Source organism: Chrysemys picta, chromosome 10 (assembly GCF_011386835.1).
Source record: "Chrysemys picta bellii isolate R12L10 chromosome 10, ASM1138683v2, whole genome shotgun sequence".
Taxonomy (NCBI): Eukaryota; Metazoa; Chordata; order Testudines; family Emydidae; genus Chrysemys; species Chrysemys picta.
Genome location: NC_088800.1, coordinates 13998609 through 14017899, shown reverse-complemented (window position 1 = coordinate 14017899; position 19291 = coordinate 13998609). Strand labels below are relative to the sequence as shown.

At 47.2% G+C, this 19291-nt stretch overlaps 1 long non-coding RNA gene across 1 annotated transcript; it reads left to right on the top strand.

The window, feature by feature from the left end:
• The first annotated feature begins 1002 nt into the window (after window positions 1-1002).
• On the top strand, window positions 1003-5618 carry LOC112059171 (uncharacterized). Its single transcript, XR_002888390.3, has 3 exons — window positions 1003-1252; window positions 1600-1705; window positions 1861-5618. It is a non-coding gene; the product is annotated as an uncharacterized LOC112059171 (long non-coding RNA).
• The last annotated feature ends 13673 nt before the right edge of the window (window positions 5619-19291 follow it).

Below are 19291 nucleotides of genomic sequence, written 5' to 3'. Positions count from 1 at the left end.
CACATTCTTCAGCCCCTTACATATGATGAACTGGGGCATCGATCCACTAGTTCAGTGGTTTTCAAACTTTTTTTCTGGTGACCCAGTTGAAGAAAATTGTTGATGCTCGTGACCCAACGGAGCTGGGGATGAGGGGTTTGGGGTATGGGAGGGACTCAGGGCTGGGGCAGAGGGTTGGGGTGCGGGGGTTAGGGCTACGGGGTGGGGCTGGGAATGAGGGGTTCAGGGTGTGGGAGGGGGCTCTCAGCTGGGGCAGGGGGTTGGGGTGTGGGAGGGGGTAAGGGCTCTGGGCTGGGGTGCAGGAGGGGGTCAGGCCTCTGGACTGGGGGTGCAGGCTCTGGGGTGGGGCTGGGGATGAGGGGTATGGGGGCAGGAAATGGCTCCAGGTTCGGGGGGGGGCTCAGAGCTGGGGCAGGGGATTGGGGCACAGGGTTGGGGCATGGGCTTACCTCAGGCAGCTCCCAGTCAGTGGTGCAACGGGGGAGCTAAGGCAGGCTTCCTGCCTGTCCTGGCACTGTGGACCATGCTTGCCCCAGAAGCGGCCAGCAGCAAATCTGGCTCCTAGGAGGAGGTGCGGAAGCGGCTCCGCACGGCTCTCGCTCGCAGGCTACGCCCCCCCCCCCCCCGGCTCCCATTGGCTGGCAACCAGCCAATGGGAGTGTGGAGCCGGTGCTTGGGGCAGGGGCAGTGCATGGAGCCCCATGGCCACCCTGCCCAGGAGCCAGACCTGCTGCTGGCTGGATCTCGGGTGCAGCGCGGTGTCAGAACAGGTAGGGACTAGCCTGCCTTAGCTGGTCAGCACCACCGACCCGACTTTTAATGACCCTGTCAGCATTGCTGACCAGATCTGCCGCGACCCAGTGCCTTCCATTCCACGACCCGCAGTTTGAAAACCACTGCACTAGTTCACTTGTGCCAAGTTGGCAAGCCACTGCTTATTTAGCCCTTTATTTGCCATTCTGGGAATTGACCAATAGGGTGAACTCTCTGATACCTACTTTGGAATGCAGAACACAATGGGTTCAGACTATATTACAACAGAGTTCTGTAACACTAGAGTAAAACTGACATAGTGCAGTGGTGAATCAAGTCCAAAGTCTTTGGACAGCACAGTTCTAAATCCATTGATTGTACCAACAAAGCCCATATAACATGCATGGCAGGGGAAATCTGAACCTACCTCGACCTACTGAAAACAACAGACTGGATCAACAGCACAGAAGAAAGCAATGTTCTGGGACTTTACCAAGTCGTAAGTCACCTGCTATTTCAGGCTCTGGAGATACCTAAATTCTGTTCCTGTGAATTAGGTTATTATTAGTATTTGGTATTTAGATGTGTAAATAGAGATTAGATGGATGGGCGGGAGAGTTCATTGTTTAGAACATTTAATTTGTGAAAAAGAAACGAAGGATGAAGGATTTCACGTTCCTTGAGTATCTGGTAATGGAACATAACTTGCTTCTGTTATCTGATAGAACACTGGCTACTCTCTAGTTCCTATGAAACTATTTTTGTCTTTATTTATCTTCAGTGCAATAAAAATAAAATATGCAAGGAAAAATGCAATGTGAAATAAATGTTGTTGGTTTTCCTCAGGAGGGAAGGGGTTACTGGAAGGGAAAATTCTGCAGGCCCAAGCAACATGGAAAGGCATTAGTTCTTGCTGGGGAAATGCAGAGCCCTGGACTTCAGGATTTGTCAGGTAAATGAATGACAGACAGATTTCCAAAGACTTCGCTTTAAAATATAAATGTAATTTGCTAGTTTTAAGTCTGCACATAAATTCCAGGTCAGATTTGGGATCTTAAATGGATTTATTTATTTTTAACTAAAGCTTGAACTTTATATTTCTAACAGTCGGATCAGTTCATCTGCGCAGGAGCCAGCTATCTCGGAGGCCAGTCTCAGATGTGTGGAACGCACACTCCAGGAAACTGAGGCCCATCCTAAATCTCATCACCCTCTGCTTTCAAATGTGAGGTGCACTTCTCCCACCTGCTTTCTCTAACGTAAACACAGAGCAGCATGGACGTTTTAAAAAAAACAGCTCTCCAAACCAAACACTACACGGCACACACAATTCTCTCCCCTGGGAGAGAAAACAACGCTGTTCAGATACTACAGTGATGAGAGTGGTGTAATGACCTACATAGACTAATGCGTTGAAGCACTATTGAAGCGGAGACTGCAGATGTACAGATTCAAACAGGGAGGGTTGTCTGATCATGTCCAGCTGCAGCATGAGTTTGAATCCTAGTTCACTTGTTCCACTACCTGTGCTGGCACGACAGTGGGAACATTATAAACCGGGAGGGGGATGAGAACCAGGACCCCAAAACTCATTTTTTTGCCCCTCCATGACCTCTAGATACCACCACCATTTTTTATCCCAGAATGCTTTGTGTTCCCTCCCAGAATCCATTGACAGTTTTCTTCCAACCTCCCCATCTACGTGGTTCTGTAATGCTTAATCATCTGTTTTCTTTCCATTCATTTTCATATATGGTTAAAAGCTGAAAGTATTTACATTCCATAAACTGGCTAACGGCACATTTAAAAATATATCAGAAAGCTGAAGGTATATGTCCTTATGACTCGCTCAGATTCCTCGAAGCCATGTATTCTGTAAACCTCATTAGCACGGCTAGTTATGCTGGGGAAAGTTTTCTTTACAGCACAACGGACTAGAATCAAAGTTATTTTAAAAGAAAGCTTCACTCATATACAACAGGTTTTTGTGCCCCCTTGCGGTCAGGACCTCTAGGGTTCCAGAATCAGGGCCCTGGAGTTGCCTGTGGTCATGCAGGGATCCGGTTGCGCTACTCCCTATGACTTGGAGTGCTAAGAGCTCTGCACAAGGCTTGAAAAATTTAGTGAGGCTGCTGCTATGTAAAAATGATTCAGTGTCCGTGAGCAGAACATCTGTCAGAAGAGCTCGCAGCTGGCAGAACCCAGAGTCAAGGAAAGGAAATCCTGGAGAGAAATGGGGCGTAGCTCGCAAATACAGAGCAGCAGATGCTGAGCTGCGGGGGTGGGGGCTTGAGTGGCGGGAGGAAGAGAGGGCAGGGAGTCAACTAGGTGTGTGGTTGTGAGGATTACTGACTAATTTACCTAGGAGCTAGAAGAGCAAATGCCTAGCAGAACAACACATCTGGGGCAAGATCCAGTGCTCCAAGGGAGGAGAGGAAAGGGGAATATAGATGGGCGTTCACATCATTTTTCTGTTTGTTCCAAAGCCTCTGAGTTGTGTGTTTCACATGCTCCATATGTGGCTCTCTGATTATTTGGAGACTCTGGGGCCGCCTGAATCTGATCCCCCCCCCACAAATGTTACACCGGTTTAACTCCCTTGTCTTCAGGGGAGTTACTCCTGATTTACACCTATGCTGTGCAAGAGCAGACTCAATCCCTGTATGCAACGCAGCCATGAGTATACTGGGGGCCCTGGTCACCATTGTGCTGCTCCAGTCCTAAGCCAGGGTAAAGCCATTGAATTCAGTGCAGAGCGGAGTAAAGCCGAAGCAATGCAGTAATGAATCCGGCTCTAGAAGTTTCTCCTGTTTGTTGAATTCAGCAAGAGCTCCTGAGGCAACCTGCAGGGGCTGGGGGCAAATTTATAACTTCCCGCCCTCAGCTGGGGAAGGCCAGAGACCAACGTTTTTCCTCTTTTCTCAGAGCCTTAGAAAGAGCTAATCTGCGGTAGGTCTGTATTCTTTAAGTGTGTGTGTGAACTAGAGACAGAAACTGTGCAGTCACATGCTTGCCCTGTACTCTGCTCCTTTGCATTCTCCCCCTCACTCCCTTTGGAGGGTGTTTCAGGGACAGCCTGTGAGGGACTAATCTGCATGTGTAATGTACATATGCACATTTTTATTTGCTCTCTCCAGCTGCAGGGAACTGGCTGGCAGCAAAAACCACCATGTGGTTCCCCTCTAAAGGTCTCTCCAAAGGGGCTCAGTGCAGCTGTTTGACCTCACCTCATGTGCATGCTACCTAGATGGCTAAACAAAATTCACTCTACCTGCTCCTTAGCCTGTGATAGAGATGAGCAGCTGACACACCGATTTGTAGCCTGTCTACACACATGCACATCATACATCATTTGAAAGCTTATTATATTTACTTTAAGATGAGCTATGGTGTGCAACTGTCAAGTGGTGCAGCTACCATGGAAATGGGGATAAACAATGATACCATCAGCATGTTAAAATGACCACCTTGCCATGTTTGCATTCACTTCTGGTAGTTTAATGACTCAATTTATTATTTCAAGACCTAAAATTGGATTTCTTTGTGGCCTCAAAGCATCACAACAGCAATCAGAGTAAAACAGACTCTAGTAATAAATGTGCGCCGATATAATTGAAATGGTGTAGAGCTGGTGACAATTCTAGTTAACATCATTATCATCATCTTGTTCATCATTCTGATCTCTGTCAAAAGTGTGTGGGTTACCAGAGTCTTCATTGCCTTGGCTTCTTCAAAACCTCTGCTACTTCACCACTGGAAAAGCCTCCAGCAAGGAGTGTTTGGGTTGTGTGCGTTTCTACATTGTCAGGTGCATTTTGAGCCATCTCTTCACAGAGGAATTTGAGACGTGTCTGCCTGTTGCGTGCCACGTTTAGAAACTTTTCTCATGGAGGCACAGGGGACCCACCAATCATCTGGTATTTCTTGCATCCAACCATAGATCTTGTCCGGCTCTGTCTTTTCTGCAGTTGTCACAGGGTTACAATTGCCATGTCTATCAAAGATTTTGATTACAGAATTAGCTTTGTCAAATCCTTTTAGGACCTGCTTCAAGTACTCAGCAGTCAATTCATCAGACGTGTGGAACTTGTCTCCAGACATCATTTGCATGACAGCCATGGCATCTCCGATGTACACTGTGATTTCTTTGTTGCGTGCTTTTAGTACATGGATTCATTTAGCTTGAGCTTCCAGCTAATGCTCTACTTCAGCGTTGCCTGTTCTCATTATTCCATCAGCATGGAAGAGGGACATAGGCACAGGTGCTATTGGGTGACTGTGCCAGTCTACACTATCATCGTCACCGTTTTTACAAGACTATGATACATTTTGTACAAAGAATTCTCTGTGAGGTAGCATCTGAAAAGTCATAATGCTGAATATCATTATCCTGTTAAAATATGAGTAGCAACACTATATGTGAAGTTATAAGATTCTACTGTATGATTGTTACTTAAATATTTTGTAATTCTGGGTAACACCCACAAACCAGTTTTTCAGAGACAAAGACACACGAGCACCCCAGACAGGTGTTAAAGGGCCGTCGCCAACTTCAGCAGCCATCCTCCAGTGGGGGAGAAGGTGTAAACAAGAAATGTACATTTCATCACAGGGATGATTCAAACCTCAGGTCCACAACAGACTGTGTGTCACCATGACTCAGCAAGGATGTTTCTAGCACAAGAAATTGAATTATAACGTGGGAGGAAAACACTTCACTTCAACTCTCCTTCTCCCCTCTCTCTGATCATGACATCAACGGCTCTCAAAACTGAACTAAAGGGGAGTGGTCACAGGCATCACCACTTGTAATCACTTAAAATCTACATTTCTTTAGTTAATAAATGTATCTTATTGTTTTATCTTAACCAGTGTGTTTGGATTAGAATGTGTGGGAAATTCCATTTGGGATAACAAGGCTGGTACATATATCCTTTTCCTTTGGTGAAATGATGGATTTCCTATGAGCTTGTACTGTCCAGAAGGGTACTGAGCAGTCCAAAACAAATCTCTGGGGGAACAAGGCTGGGACTAGAGAACTTGAGGGTGTTGCCCTGTATGTAATTCATGAACGACTGGTCAGAGTGCTCATGTATTTGGCTGGGATGGAATTTGCATGCTGAGGGCTGTGTGAGGCCAAGAGTGGCTGTTCTGACAGCGAAGCTGTGCGAAAGGCACCCCAAGCTGGAGAGTTAAGGGGACACTGCTGTTCAACAGTCCAGATTGTACCCTAGGGAATGTCACAATGATTAAGAACAGTTGCCATTGAAACATCATCTCTGCATCTTGCTAAGGACAGGACTCTCCAGAAAACAATTTCTGGACTGATAGCTGCTGTGATTGTCCCTCCCTTGCCAGACTTAAGGTTGATCTTCTTGGCCATATCAGGAAATGTTTCGATGCCAGATTTCTTGACTGGGCTGTAAGAAACTACATGTCCCATCAGAATCAAGTGCACACCTCACTAATCTCTCCATTTGTTCTTCACCAACATCTGTTATTTTCAGCAGAGACTCCTATGCATCTGATGTTACAAACAGGCCAATAGGTTTGTTGATAAGCATCTCTGGATGTGATTGAGTGTTGAATAGGTTTGTCATATGGTTGATGACATGGTTGCTAAAAGCTATAAGATGCTCTTCCTCCCCCTTCAGTGCAGAGGTGAGGACTTGTTTGTGGACTATGCCTTCACTACTTCTTGTTAGGCCACTTTTCTTTCTCTCGTAGCTTTTGTATATTCACAATATGAAGTTGTGTATCATCATCGCTAACACGAATACTGACCTGTGCATAAGTGTCACTGAATTAAAAAGCTCATTTCTAGAATATTTCAAAGGCTAGTCCTGCATGTAGAGGCAATTGCAAATTAAAACTTTCTATCAGGCAGACACTGGATGCGACATTGTCTGTACAAAAGGTTAGAAATGGAGAAGCATTACCAGTGTTCAATTTGTAATGAATGAGGTGCCAGGGTTCAAGCAATTAGGGTGCAGGGGCTAATGCAAGTTTTTTACATTCAGAATGGATGCAGCAAGCCCAGAGGTGCCAGGGCTATGAACTGCCAAGGTTAGAGGTGCCAGGGCTCAGGCCTGGCAAGCCCTGACATTAATTAAGCACTGAGCATTACATTAGGGATTCATGTATATTTAGATCTACCCACTCTTCAGTGCAAACTATGGGTACATAATCTACTTCTGCTGGCACTGTAACGGGGTGGCATCCACCTCTCGTGAGACTCCTGGGCAGGTGTGTGTCTGCACCTCTCTCAGCCTGCGGTGACCTCTGTCCGTGGTTTCTCAGGTGGGTTTTCAGTAACTCAGCCCTCTGGCCGAGTCACACACACACAGTCTGTATGTGAAACAAACCAGACCCCTTCTAGGGTATACAGTCCAATGGGGACCTATCCCAGGACCCCTCCATTGGTATCTTTGTAGCCCTCCCTGGACTCAGTCTTTAAATAGTCCTGGCCCTGGTACGGAGCCGTAACCCCAGAGCGTCTCCCGTGGAGACTCTTCGCCCTTTCTGTGTGTTAGGCATTCTCCTCTGTCCAGACTGGATGTGAGCCTGTTACAGTTCCCATCTCTTTAGTTCAAGCTGGAGAAACTCATGCTTTTACCTTTGGAGGTCCCTAGTACTGGCTATCAAATAAAGTGGAGTCTGTAACAGACTCACATCATCTGTGAACGGGGGATGTGGAACATGCTGGCCAGTCCTTTCCAGCAACGGAGACTCACAGCAGTTCAGATTCCAGATGAGCAACTGCTTATGTGCTGGTAAACATCGGGGATTGAACCAGTGACCTTCAGAGCTCAAAGTATGAGCCTATACTGCTCCAAGTTACAGAACCTGGCTTTTTAGTTCAGTCCTCCATGTCTGCCAAGAAGGCAGGCATCTCGTAGCCACAATGTGCTCTGAATACACTGCTGACCCAAAATTTGGGTCTGCAGCTTTGGAGACCTCTCTTTAAAAATGTAGACCTTAAAATATATTGGGTGAAAGTCAGACCTGATGTGAGTAGACACAACTCCATTGAATTAAGTAGTGTTGCACTATTTATGTGATATCTGGATTTGGCCCAGGTTGAAATATATGCCACATTTTGCTATTAGGGTCCAAAGTTTCAGCAATCTTCAAGTTTTGACCTTGGATTTTGCATGCCCACGCTTGAATGTGAAACTGAATTCATCTGCAAAAGAGAAACATGCCTGCGTAATGCACATGACACACCCCACAGAGCATGTGAATCAGGCAGTTGGGTGCCCAGCTGATCTGTCTGGGTGTAGTATGAGTTTGGCGTGCACTGATGGGCATGTGTTCTGATCCAGTAACATCCCTCCGTAAAAGTGGATTGTGGATTCCAGGGATGGGGTTGAAAATTTGGTCCAGAGGTAAATTAATTTTCAACTAGGTTTCTACCCAGCCTCCGTGTGTATGTATGTATGTGTGTGTGTGTGTGTGTGTACACAGAAATGTGCACACATACATACTTGAGGCTGCATTTTCAAGTGCAAATGCCTGCTACAAAGTCGTACACGCCAGCACCCTTTAAATAATCTAACACAGCAGTTCTCAACCAGCGGTACATGTACCGCTGGGGGTATGCAGAGGTCTTCCAGAGGGTACACATCAACTCATCTAGATATTTGCCTGGTTTTACAACAGGCTACATAAAAAAGCACTAGGAAAGTCAGTACAAACTAAAATTTCATACAGATTATGACTTGCTTATACTGCTCTATAGGCTATATGCTGAAATGTAAGTACAATATTTATATTCCAATCAATTTATTTTATAATTATATGGTAAACATGAGAAAATCAGCAACTTTTCAGTAATAGTGTGCTTTAGTATTTTTATGTCTGATTTTGTAAGCAAGCTGTTTTTAAGTGAGATGAAACGTGGGGTACGCCAGACAAATCAGACTCCTCCAAAGGGGTACAGTAGTCTGCAAAGGTTGAGAGCCACTGATCTAACAACTGCATGGTCCCAAATGTTTGAGGTTGTACCTGCAAAACCCATTGGACTCTAAAGTGTCAAGTGTTTAAAGGGCTTGCACGGGTGTTTACATCTGCAAAGCAGGGGCACAGATATGTAAGTGTAATTTTGCAGACAAACAAGTGCAAAAACTTTGAAAAGTTACTCCTGAACGACTTTCATGAACTAGCTCTGCCCTACTATCAGGTTTAAATGGCATGACCTCCACTCGCCAACTTGATAGTATTTTAAATACATCTGGTTCTACAGTATGTGCGTGTGTGTGACAGTGTGTTTGCATGTGTGGGTATAAATATTACAAGCATGGGGGTGAGAATACATGTGGCCCTCTAAATGAGGTTATATATACACACAGCTGCTGTGCTGTCAGTAAATGTAACAAACCCACATTTCTACCAAGAGTGTGAAAGTCAAATCGGCGTGTAGAGTGAGAGAGCACATATGTTTGATAAACTGCATAGCACATGGCGTTTGTAGAAATTACATGCCGTTAGCCAAATCCTGGTCCCGCTGAGGTCAACTGGAGCTTTGCCATCGACTTCAATGGATTCAGGATTTGGCATGTTCTATTTCCTGCATTTCCTCTGGACTAGCCGGATCCTGCTACTGTAAAGGCAAAAGATCGCCCTCCCACCACGGTACCAAAGAGTCCCAGCCCTTCTCTGCTCACTGAGTCCTCAGCCATGCAGAGCTGACATAACCACGGAATGCCCCAGAGAACAGAGGATGGCCTGACCCAGGAGCTAGACCTCCCATAGATTCTCTGCTGGAGCAGGTGGCCAGTCCCCACAAAGGAAGTAGAGCTGTGTAAGGAGCAGACCCTGACTCTGAGTGCCTCCCTCTGGACGTAGAGACCGAGTGTGTGCCAGAGACTAGGAATTGTGGCGTATTAAGCTTCCCAACCAAATAGCATCCCTTGTGTGTTTGAAAGGGAGAGGTGTTGACAATATATAGGCCAGATCCATAGACTGCCACGCGGCCACAGCCCAGTCGCTTTAACAGCTGGCTGCACCGATTGCTTCCTCAGGGAAGTTCTGCAGTGATTGTCAGAATTCCTCTTGGATGACCGCACACAATGGATTCAGGGTTTCATTAGCTGGCAAAAGGAGAGCCATGAAATGAGATGGGTTGGAGGCAGGAAGGCTGCAGGCGGGAGGCAGGATTTGTTTGGCCAGTGGGATGGATTAGAGGGTTTTAAAAGAACCGTGGTGTTGCTGCCTGCTGCAGAAGATGCCCTTGAGTCCACAGCAGCACAGGGGATCACTGTTTGGGCTCACAAAATCAGGCTGGCCCACAACAGCAGCCTTTCATAGAGGGGTGTCTCGCCAAGAGGTCTCTTTCAGCCTGCAGCAGCTGTGTGAGCCTCTGCTCAGTTCAGATAAGGACCCAGGCATTCAAATGCCTCTCTGAACCTTCTCCAAACTCTCTGAACCTTGCGAGATTACAGAACGGGGCTGGAAGGCTCATGAAAAACAGGCTCTTATGGGATTCCTGCTTGCTTCCTGCTTCCAGGGGCTGGCTCTCTCACCGTGGCACTGTTATGCTGAAAGGTGCTACCGCTTGGCACATCAGAGGTCACTGATGTATAAGCACCCAGGTTGGAATTCTCCACGAACAGAGTGAAAGACATTGTGCAGTGACCCAGCCCAGAGAGTCACTAAGGGGGCGGTGTGGATTTGTGTGGCCACCCCAGCTGCAAGAAAGGCGTTGCCGGCGTGTTGTTTGTCACTACCTCCATCCAAAGGAACAGACCTGGGGTATATTTTTTGTGTATCAACAAAATTCACTAAGAAAATACTAGAGCCTGCACACCAGAGTCCTTATCCAAATTGCAAACCGATCCAACATCCACTATCGTTCGGACAAGGGTCAAGAGCCTGATGGTGAATCTTACCCAGACCATTGCCCCAGAGCAACATGAAACTGACTAGTTACATCTTTGCTTCAGTTATTCGGATGACCAGGACAGGGTTGGGGTGTTTAGTCTGAGTTTTGGGAGATGGTCCTGGTCAGGCTGAGTTTGCGCTCTGGGGTTTGGTACAAGTTTAGGGTGAACGTTCAGTTGGCTTTTATTCTATCCAAAGTAATTCTTCCATCCCTAGTTGAATCAGGGCTGGAGGGAGAGAGAGCTGGGGAATAGGAGCCATGCACCTCTTCATCCAGCAGAACGACACATATAAAAGGCCCGTTTGGGTCCTGGGAGAAGAGTGGGCAGGGGAATGGTTATACAAAAGGGCAGAGGTTAGTCTCCCCGTTTTTGCCATGGAGCAAGCATCACTGACCAGCGCCCCCATACTAGTGATGTGTCTGTTTAGCAGCGAGCATTGGTTGGGGGGTTGCAGCTCAGAATGACAAGGCTGAACTATAGGCTGAACTGTGCCTTAGTGTCTGGGTAAACAGAGGCACGCCCCTCCACATCCCCTCGCCCCGGCAGGGCAAGGGAGAGCTCATGCTTGGATTCTCAGAAGTGGGGTTTGAAGCAGTTGCTGGGGAAGAAATGGTTGTTTCAACAGAATATGGCACACCGTAGGCAGTTCAGAGACGCTGAGATAACCACTTCCCACTGCTGCTTCCAGGTATGCGGCTCTGCCTCCTCGCCCTCCACACAGCTCTCAAGATGTGTGGTTAACTCAGCGGGATGGCCTGGCCTGCCATGGCCTGCTTGATTATTATCCATACAGGTATTTTGAAAGCTACTTAAACTGCCCATGATTGTGTGTGCGCTAGCAGGCAATTTACCAGTGGGGGGCGCTGCGTTGCACTCTGCAGGACTGCGGCATTGCGAGCAGCTGTTGGTGTGTGAGTGAGGGAATGCGTATATTTGCATCTATCTCGCTCTTTCCCTTGCCTCTGTCTTTTCCTGGTTTCTCCCGTGATCCCTGTTAAAAACCTGACGCAAGCCAAGGAAGAAATGCTTAGGAAAGCAGATATGAGGCTAAGCCTTTCTTCCCCCAGCCCTGTGTGGACACATCAGGCTAAATTCTCCTCTCATTTACACCAATGCCACGCCCTGGACTCTCCGCCAGCCTGACTGAGGGGAGAATTTGTCCCTGGGTGGACTCTGTGGATGCCATTATAATCTGGTTGATGTTGAAATCTGAGGCCTTTTTTCTCCATGCTTCCAGTCTGGCTTCAGCCTGAGGGAGTGGATGGATTCATAGATGTTAAAGCCAGAACAGACCATTGTGATCATCTTGTCTGACCTCTTGCATCACACAGGCTATGGACCCTCACTCAGGAATTTCTGCACCAGCCCCGTAACTTCTGTTTGAGCTACAGGACGAGGGAGCTGGGGAGACAGAGGAAGGCTTATTTGTGCCATAAGTGGAGTTATTCCTGGATTACACCAGTGTAAGTAAGAGGAGGATCTGGCCTGCAGAACATCTCACTTATTGTGCTGAATGAATTCAGCAGGTACCAAGTTATTCCCCCCTCTCCCGGTCCCTTCTCGTGATGTGTGCATGGTATGGAATACATAGGGGGAGGTGCGTGAGGGAATCTGGCATTGCCAATTCTCAGTGGCTAAGTGGCAGGGTTTAGTTTCCAAGGGCAGGTCTTCACTACGGGGGGGGCGTCGATTTAAGATACGCAAATTCAGCTACTCGAATAGCGTAGCTGAATTCGACGTATCGGAGCCGACTTACCCCGCTGTGAGGACGGCGGCAAAATCGACCTCCGCGGCTCCCCGTCGACGGCGCTTACTCCTACCTCCGCTGGTGGAGTAAGCACATCGATTCGGGGATCGATTTCTACCCGCCGATTCAGGCGGGTAGTGTAGACCTAGCCCAAGACTGTGTCAGCTTGGCACCGTCCACTAGCAGCACTGAATTAGCTGAAGAATTTCAAAAGAATCCTGCCAGAGCACGCTGCTGGGGGTGCTGATGTGCCTGTGTGAGTTTTAGCCAGGGCCTTAATGTCATTATTTCTATGAAAATTCCCTTTGATTTTTCACATGTGCACCATATATATACTAATCAAAGGGCCTCTGCTGGCAGCTTCCGCCTCTTTGATGCAGGCACCTTTCGCTTTGGTTTTACTCTCCTGTCATGCACTTAGCTGCCAAGCATACAGGCCGTGCTAGTGATACTCCCCACATCCCTTAACGCTGGCTATTAATCTGCTCTGTTGTGTATTACTCAGGTTTTCTTCAGTAGGAAGTGTACTGGGAGTGCTGCGGAGGATGAAAGGTGGCATTGAGCACAGTGATTCCTGCAGCTGGCAAAGCATTGGGAGGGACAGGCTCTGCACTCGACTCCATCTGTTTGCCTGAGATGGCGTTGATGCACAACACATGGAAATGGGCCTGAACATTCGTCCTGCGGGTGGGAGAATCAGGTGCAAAACACCATCCTGGAAGATCTGCACAGGAAATGTTGGCATATGTGTGGAAAGGAACGGTGGTTTCCACCTGTGGAAAGTTATTGTAATGCTGCAAAAACCCGGTGCATTGCCACGTGGGGGTAAACCCCTCAAAGTTCATAATGTGGGGGGTGGTTTCAACATGTTCTCCATTAGCAGCTGTGTTGAATTTTACCCAATATGGCAGACTTTTCCTCACCTGATTATTTTTCAGCTTCTGAAACAAACAAGGAACTTCTGGCTCCAATTCCACTAATCTCCCAACATAGTAAAGTGTTTCCCAGCATCACCTAGGCCAGGGGTCGGCAATGTTCGGCACATGGCTCACCAGGGTAAGCACCCTGGTGGGCCGGGCCAGTTTTATTTACCTGCTGACGCGGCAGGTTCGGCCGATCACGGCCCCCACTGGCCGCGGTTCGCCGTCCCAGGCCAATGGGGGCGGCGAGAAGCCGCGGCCAGCACATCGTTCGCCCGCGCCGCTTCTCGCCGCCCCCATTGGCCCGGGACGGCGAACTGCGACCAGTGGCGGCTGCGATCGGCTGAACCTGCCGCGTCAGCAGGTAAATAAAACTGGCCCGGCCCGCCAGGGTGCTTACCCTGGCAAGCCGTGTGCCAAACGTTGCCGACCCCTGACCTAGGCAATGGAGTAACCTGCAACATTTCACTTGCAATGGTAAAGATGGAACAACAACAAAGAAGCTGGATTCATCAACTCCTATTTGTTTTCCTTGCGATATCTATGTACTAAAACTTTATATACCTACTACACCTACTATTCCCTATCAATTATTATAACAATGCCCATCGCTTAGATAACACTTTTTTCATCCATAAATCTTAAAATGCTCTTCCAAGCAAGGCAAATATTGTCTTCGTTTTATAGATGGGGAAAATCAAAGCACAGAGAGATGAAGTGCCTTGCCCAAGACCAGCCAGCAGGCTAATGTCAGAGCCAGGAATAGAATCCATCCAGCACTGTGCCCTACTGTAGTGCATCACACTACATCTATATACCTACCTACTTGTCTACTGCATCTATTGTGAAATATATGATGCAGCTAAAGTCTCTTCCCCTCTCTGTCTGGTATTTCCATACTTCCCATCACTGCGATATCTAAGAGCTGAACATGTTGATTTTAGACCGGGATAAAGATGTTAATAGAATATTCCACTCTGTCTCCCTAGATGCCTGGAAGTTCTGCTATTTTTGTTTGCATGGAAGGTCTTTAGATATTTTTTTTAAGATGGGCACAAACTGCAAAATTTAGTCTCCCATCTGGATTTTGAAACTCCCAAAGTTTGGAGCAGTCCATCTTTTGGGTTCTAGTTTGGACTATTCTAAAGATTAGGGGCAAATACAAACTTTGGACCCAGATCCAAGTTTAGATTCCAACCCTGCTCCTATCACCTCCAAAAACAGCTTGTGTCTTTTTTTATTTCAGAGCCTTGTTGGTCCCATCTCTATTCCAAAGCAAACAGGTTCATGTTTAAAGTCTGGAGGGGCAGGGGAATGGATTTTAGGCTGTAACTTGAGCATGACCTTTATCATCCAGCATCAATCTTGGTGATGGGGAAAGGGAATTTTTAACCTCTGAATGATAAACCCTTTAGAAATAGGATTTATAATGGCAACGACGTTCATTTATAGGAGCTTCATTATGATCAGGATAGTATGTATCATGGGACAAAGAAGAATGACAAGAAGAAAAGACAGATTTCAGAGTTGTAGCCGTGTTAGTCTGTATCCGCAAAAAGAACAGGAGTACTTGTGGTACCTTAGAGACTAACAAATTTATTTGAGAATAAGCTTTTGTGGGCTATAGCCCACTTCATCGGATGCATAAAATGGAACAGAGAAAAAGAAAAGAAAGGAAGTTATTGCACACAAGACATTTATCTCTGAGGTTCTTCCCTCAGCAAACCCAATTACTGGTCTTGTTCTCCTCAAGGATGTCAAGTGACTAGCAAAATATAAAGGGATGGGAGAGAAGATGCCAGAAGAAGGACTTGTGATACTCCAGAACAGGGGTCGGCAACCTCTGGCACGCGGCTCGCCAGGGTAAGCACCCTGGCGGGCTGGGCCAGTTTATTTACCTGCTGACGTGGCAGGTTCGGCCAATCACGGCCCCCACTGGCCGCGGTTCACCATCCCAGGCCAATAGGGGCGGCAGGAAGCGGCACGGGCGAGGGATGTGGTGGCTGCAGCTTCCCGCCGCCCCTATTGGCCTGGGACTGTGAACCGCAGCCAGTGGGGGCCGTGATTGGCCGAACCTGCCATGTCAGCAGGTAAATAAACTGGCCCAGTCCGCCAGGGTGCTTACCCTGGCGAGCCGTGTGCCAGAGGTTGCCGACCCCTGCTCCAGAATCTACCTGGGGAGTCAGGGGATAGGAGAGGAAAGGAAGCACAGATGCCAGAGCATTGTCTCAGCTGGTTTGCAAGATGAATTAGATGTGCCAGAACCGTCACTCTCCAAGGCTCTGTGTACTATTTATCGAGTGTTACTTGATTTAAGCAGGTCAAACACAAGCAGTAGACTAGTGTGTTTGCCCAACTCTAAATTAAATCGGGGGCTAAAGAGATGAAAGGACCAAGAGCTTATTGGAAGATGTAACTCCATCTGACTCAGCGAGGTTAATCCAAATGTAAGTGTCCAGTCCATGGGGGGCAGATGTGAGTTCAAGAGACATGCCCCTGTGGCGGGGAAGTATCACACTATTATGTCTCATCATCATGTCTTGCTGCTCCGGAAGAATTGCTGCCCAGTGCAGATGACGGGGGGATCCTTGGACATGGACCCCCACATTTGGGAGGGAGCAGCAAGCAGCGTGGTAAAGGGCTGATCGCTGCCTGCTGGCCACCGGCTGCCAGAGCAGAACCCAGAGAGGAGGAGAGGCACCATGTGTCTGAGGTAACCAGTTCAAACTATGAGATCATGACTCAAGGTTAGGGTTACATGGGGCAAAAGAACAAAGGGGTGGACAGCTGCTGGGAGCTATGAGTTTATGACTTGTCTGGCACGCCCATCACACACTGATAGCTGTCAGAGCTTTGTGTGTGTGAGGGTTAGGTGGAGCTGGGTCCAGTACATTCCTAATCCACCCCTATTCGTGTTCTGAGACCCTTGGCCAGATCCTCAGCTGGTGGAAACTGGCAGAGCTCCATTGACTGCAAGGACCTGCTGTAATAAGAGCTCGAGGAGAAGACTGGCTTCCCCTTGAATCCGGTGCTTTCATTCCCGGAGCCTGGACTCTTCAGATCACGCATCACAATGTTGCATCATCACATCAAGTTGTGCAGCGCAATCCTGAATCTGAACCCCAGCCCAACTGCAACTGGGCCCCCCGCACAGCAAGTTCAAATCCATTTGGGTCACAAGTAAAGTTGAGTTTGGCCATCTCATCTCAGACCTTTGTCACATTTTCCAAACTGTACCATGATCTGGCAGGGTTCACAGTCTCTGCAGAAGGATAACGAGGAAAGGCTGAGCTGGTGAGGTGCACTGGCAGAGCTGCATGGGGAAGCCACAATATTCAGTACTGGGCATTATTATTCTCTTTTTAATCAACACTCGCAGAAATGAAATCCTAAAAGAGTATGGATAAGGAAACAAACAGCCTGTTACATTTCATTCTGTCACTTCCCTGTTGGTCCCTTGGCTTAGACTTAGTTGTGCTCACCCTCGGTGTCTCGTATTGTACCAGTTCTATTGCATTTCAGTTAGATATAGTGAACTAAAACTGAAACACAATATAATGGTTGTGTTCACAACTCAGTAATAGCTGCGAGACTCCCTTTACCCCCACCAAGAGATGCACGATGGAAGTCCTGCACCCCAGTTTGAAAATGTATTCGTCCTCTAGTGCCACCCTGTCCTTAGGCCCTTTCTCATTGGCTAGTCAGAATTGTGAGGCTCCAGCCAAATACAGATAGCTGGAAGATTTGACAGGATCAAATCCATTATTTCCACCTTCCCTAGGCAGAGAGCACAGCCTGTGTGTCGTCAGCAGGCACTGACAGACTGATACACGGGTTGGCAAACAAAGTGGACACGATGGGCTTTAACAGTTTACCAGGCTGGCGGCAGCAGCGCCCTAGGTTAGAAGCAAATTGCTTTAAGTATAAATTGTTTCATCTCTGAGTACAGCATCGGTGCACTGCAAGGTCGCAGGTTTCTCTGGCCGTTGGGCCATTAGCCGAGGAAGTAAGTGGAGGAAACAAACCAATCTCCATTACGGCAATAAAGTACTTAGAAATAGAGATCGCAGACCTTAAGGGACACATTGCGTTGAACAACAGGCAACAGGAGAGGAGCGGCACATCCACAGGATAAATAGGAATAATTACAGGGCGTATATTAAAGGATGGCTATGGAGGGGCATCTTGTGCCATGTGGGGGTGTCTATGATAACCATACCTACCCCAACATCAACAGAACATCAACAAAAGAACCCTCATTTGTATAAAGCAATAGAGGGTCCTGTGGCACCTTTAAGACTAACAGAAGTATTGGGAGCATAAGCTTAAAGGTTAGTCTTAAAGGTGCCACAGGACCCTCTGTTGCTTTTTACAGATTCATACTAACACGGCTACCCCTCTGATACTCATTTGTATAGTCTTCCATGTCCTGGAATTCCAGCATACAGACATGTGGGTACCACCGTGACAAGAGCAGGATAAGAACCCGAATGGAATGAATAGATGTCAATGGTCCTGACTGCATTTGGTGTCTCTCAGCATCATGACATTTCATCGCAAGGCTGTGACAATTGCCTGACTAGGTGAGGTGGCATTCCCCACTGCACACTGACAGCGCGCGAAGCTGTGATGGTGCCAAAGTCACAACATTGAGCTTTGTCGTGTGAGCCAAATAGAAATACCTGGCTCCTCCAGTTCATAGTCTCATTTAAGGAGCCACTGAAATTGGATTTATAGCAAGCACACGTTAAGATTGCCAGTCAGTAGCCGAAGCTGTATCGTTAGCTAGCTCACATTTCTGTAGTGCTTTTCACCCTGAAACATCCCATGGCAATTTCTTGCCTGCATATATATATATAAGGATTATTTAGCTCCCATTGAAATGCAGCCACCTCTGGGGTGTGATGTACAGCAAATGTGGAACAGGGGGTAGCAACACTATAAACAGGACACAGGCATAATGCCTTTCTGTGGCTTTGGCTGATTGATTTTGCTCACTGCAGGCTCTGGCCCTTGAGGAGATCAAAACGTGTATCATAAATTATCCAGGCCCAAATTCTACAAGTTGTACTGATGCATTTCTTTTGGGTGGGAGGGGGGCATTTCCAAGACCCTGTATGTTCTTTTCTCCACCCCAGGCCATATTTCCCAGACCTATTTTGTTCCTAACGTCCCTTATGAAGCCAATGCAAGGTACAAAGCGTACCGGCTTTTTAGCAATAATCATGGGCATGCTGTGTCCACATTGACCCCATCCCGTACACACCCAGGGAGCAAGGGATACGTTCAAGGAGTCCTGCTCTTGTAGCGCAAGATGATGGTAGCTAGAGCTCCATCTTGGTTATGTGTTGATAATACTTTTAACATGCCTGCCAACCAAGTCATAAAATAATCATAAAAGCTCAGCCAGCTAAAGCCCAGTCTCAGTGAGCCAACCCCACTCCTGGTGGAAGTCCATTGATTCCAAGAGAGTTACAGCAGGTTTGAATTTGGCCTCCTGTTCTACAAGACCCAGTTAATTTAGTGCTTTCCAAAATAAGGATCAATAAAGAAAAAACCGCACTCAGTTTATTCAGCAGAGAAAAAGCTACAACATGAAGGATAATGTCTCCTTATTTTATAATACCTCTGGCAATAACACATCAAAATTGTTATGAAGCAATGATTATATCAGAAGCACCAAGCAAAGAAACAACCTCCGCAAAACTCACTTTTACGTATATTCCCTTACATGAGAGAGAAATCAATCCATTCTCACAAATAATATACACAAACCCTTGAACAGCTCAACATTCAATACACTTATTAGGATGTCACTGGAGCTCTGGGAGCAGTGTGAATAAAAACCCAGGAAGAAGCACTGATTTCGGCTCCATCATTTGCAAAATTTCCAGGTGAGACTGTCAAAGCTGAGTTCGTGCCCATGCTGCTTGGATCTTAAAGATCCCAGGGGAGTTTCCATAAGCCTAGGGACTTGACTCAATGTC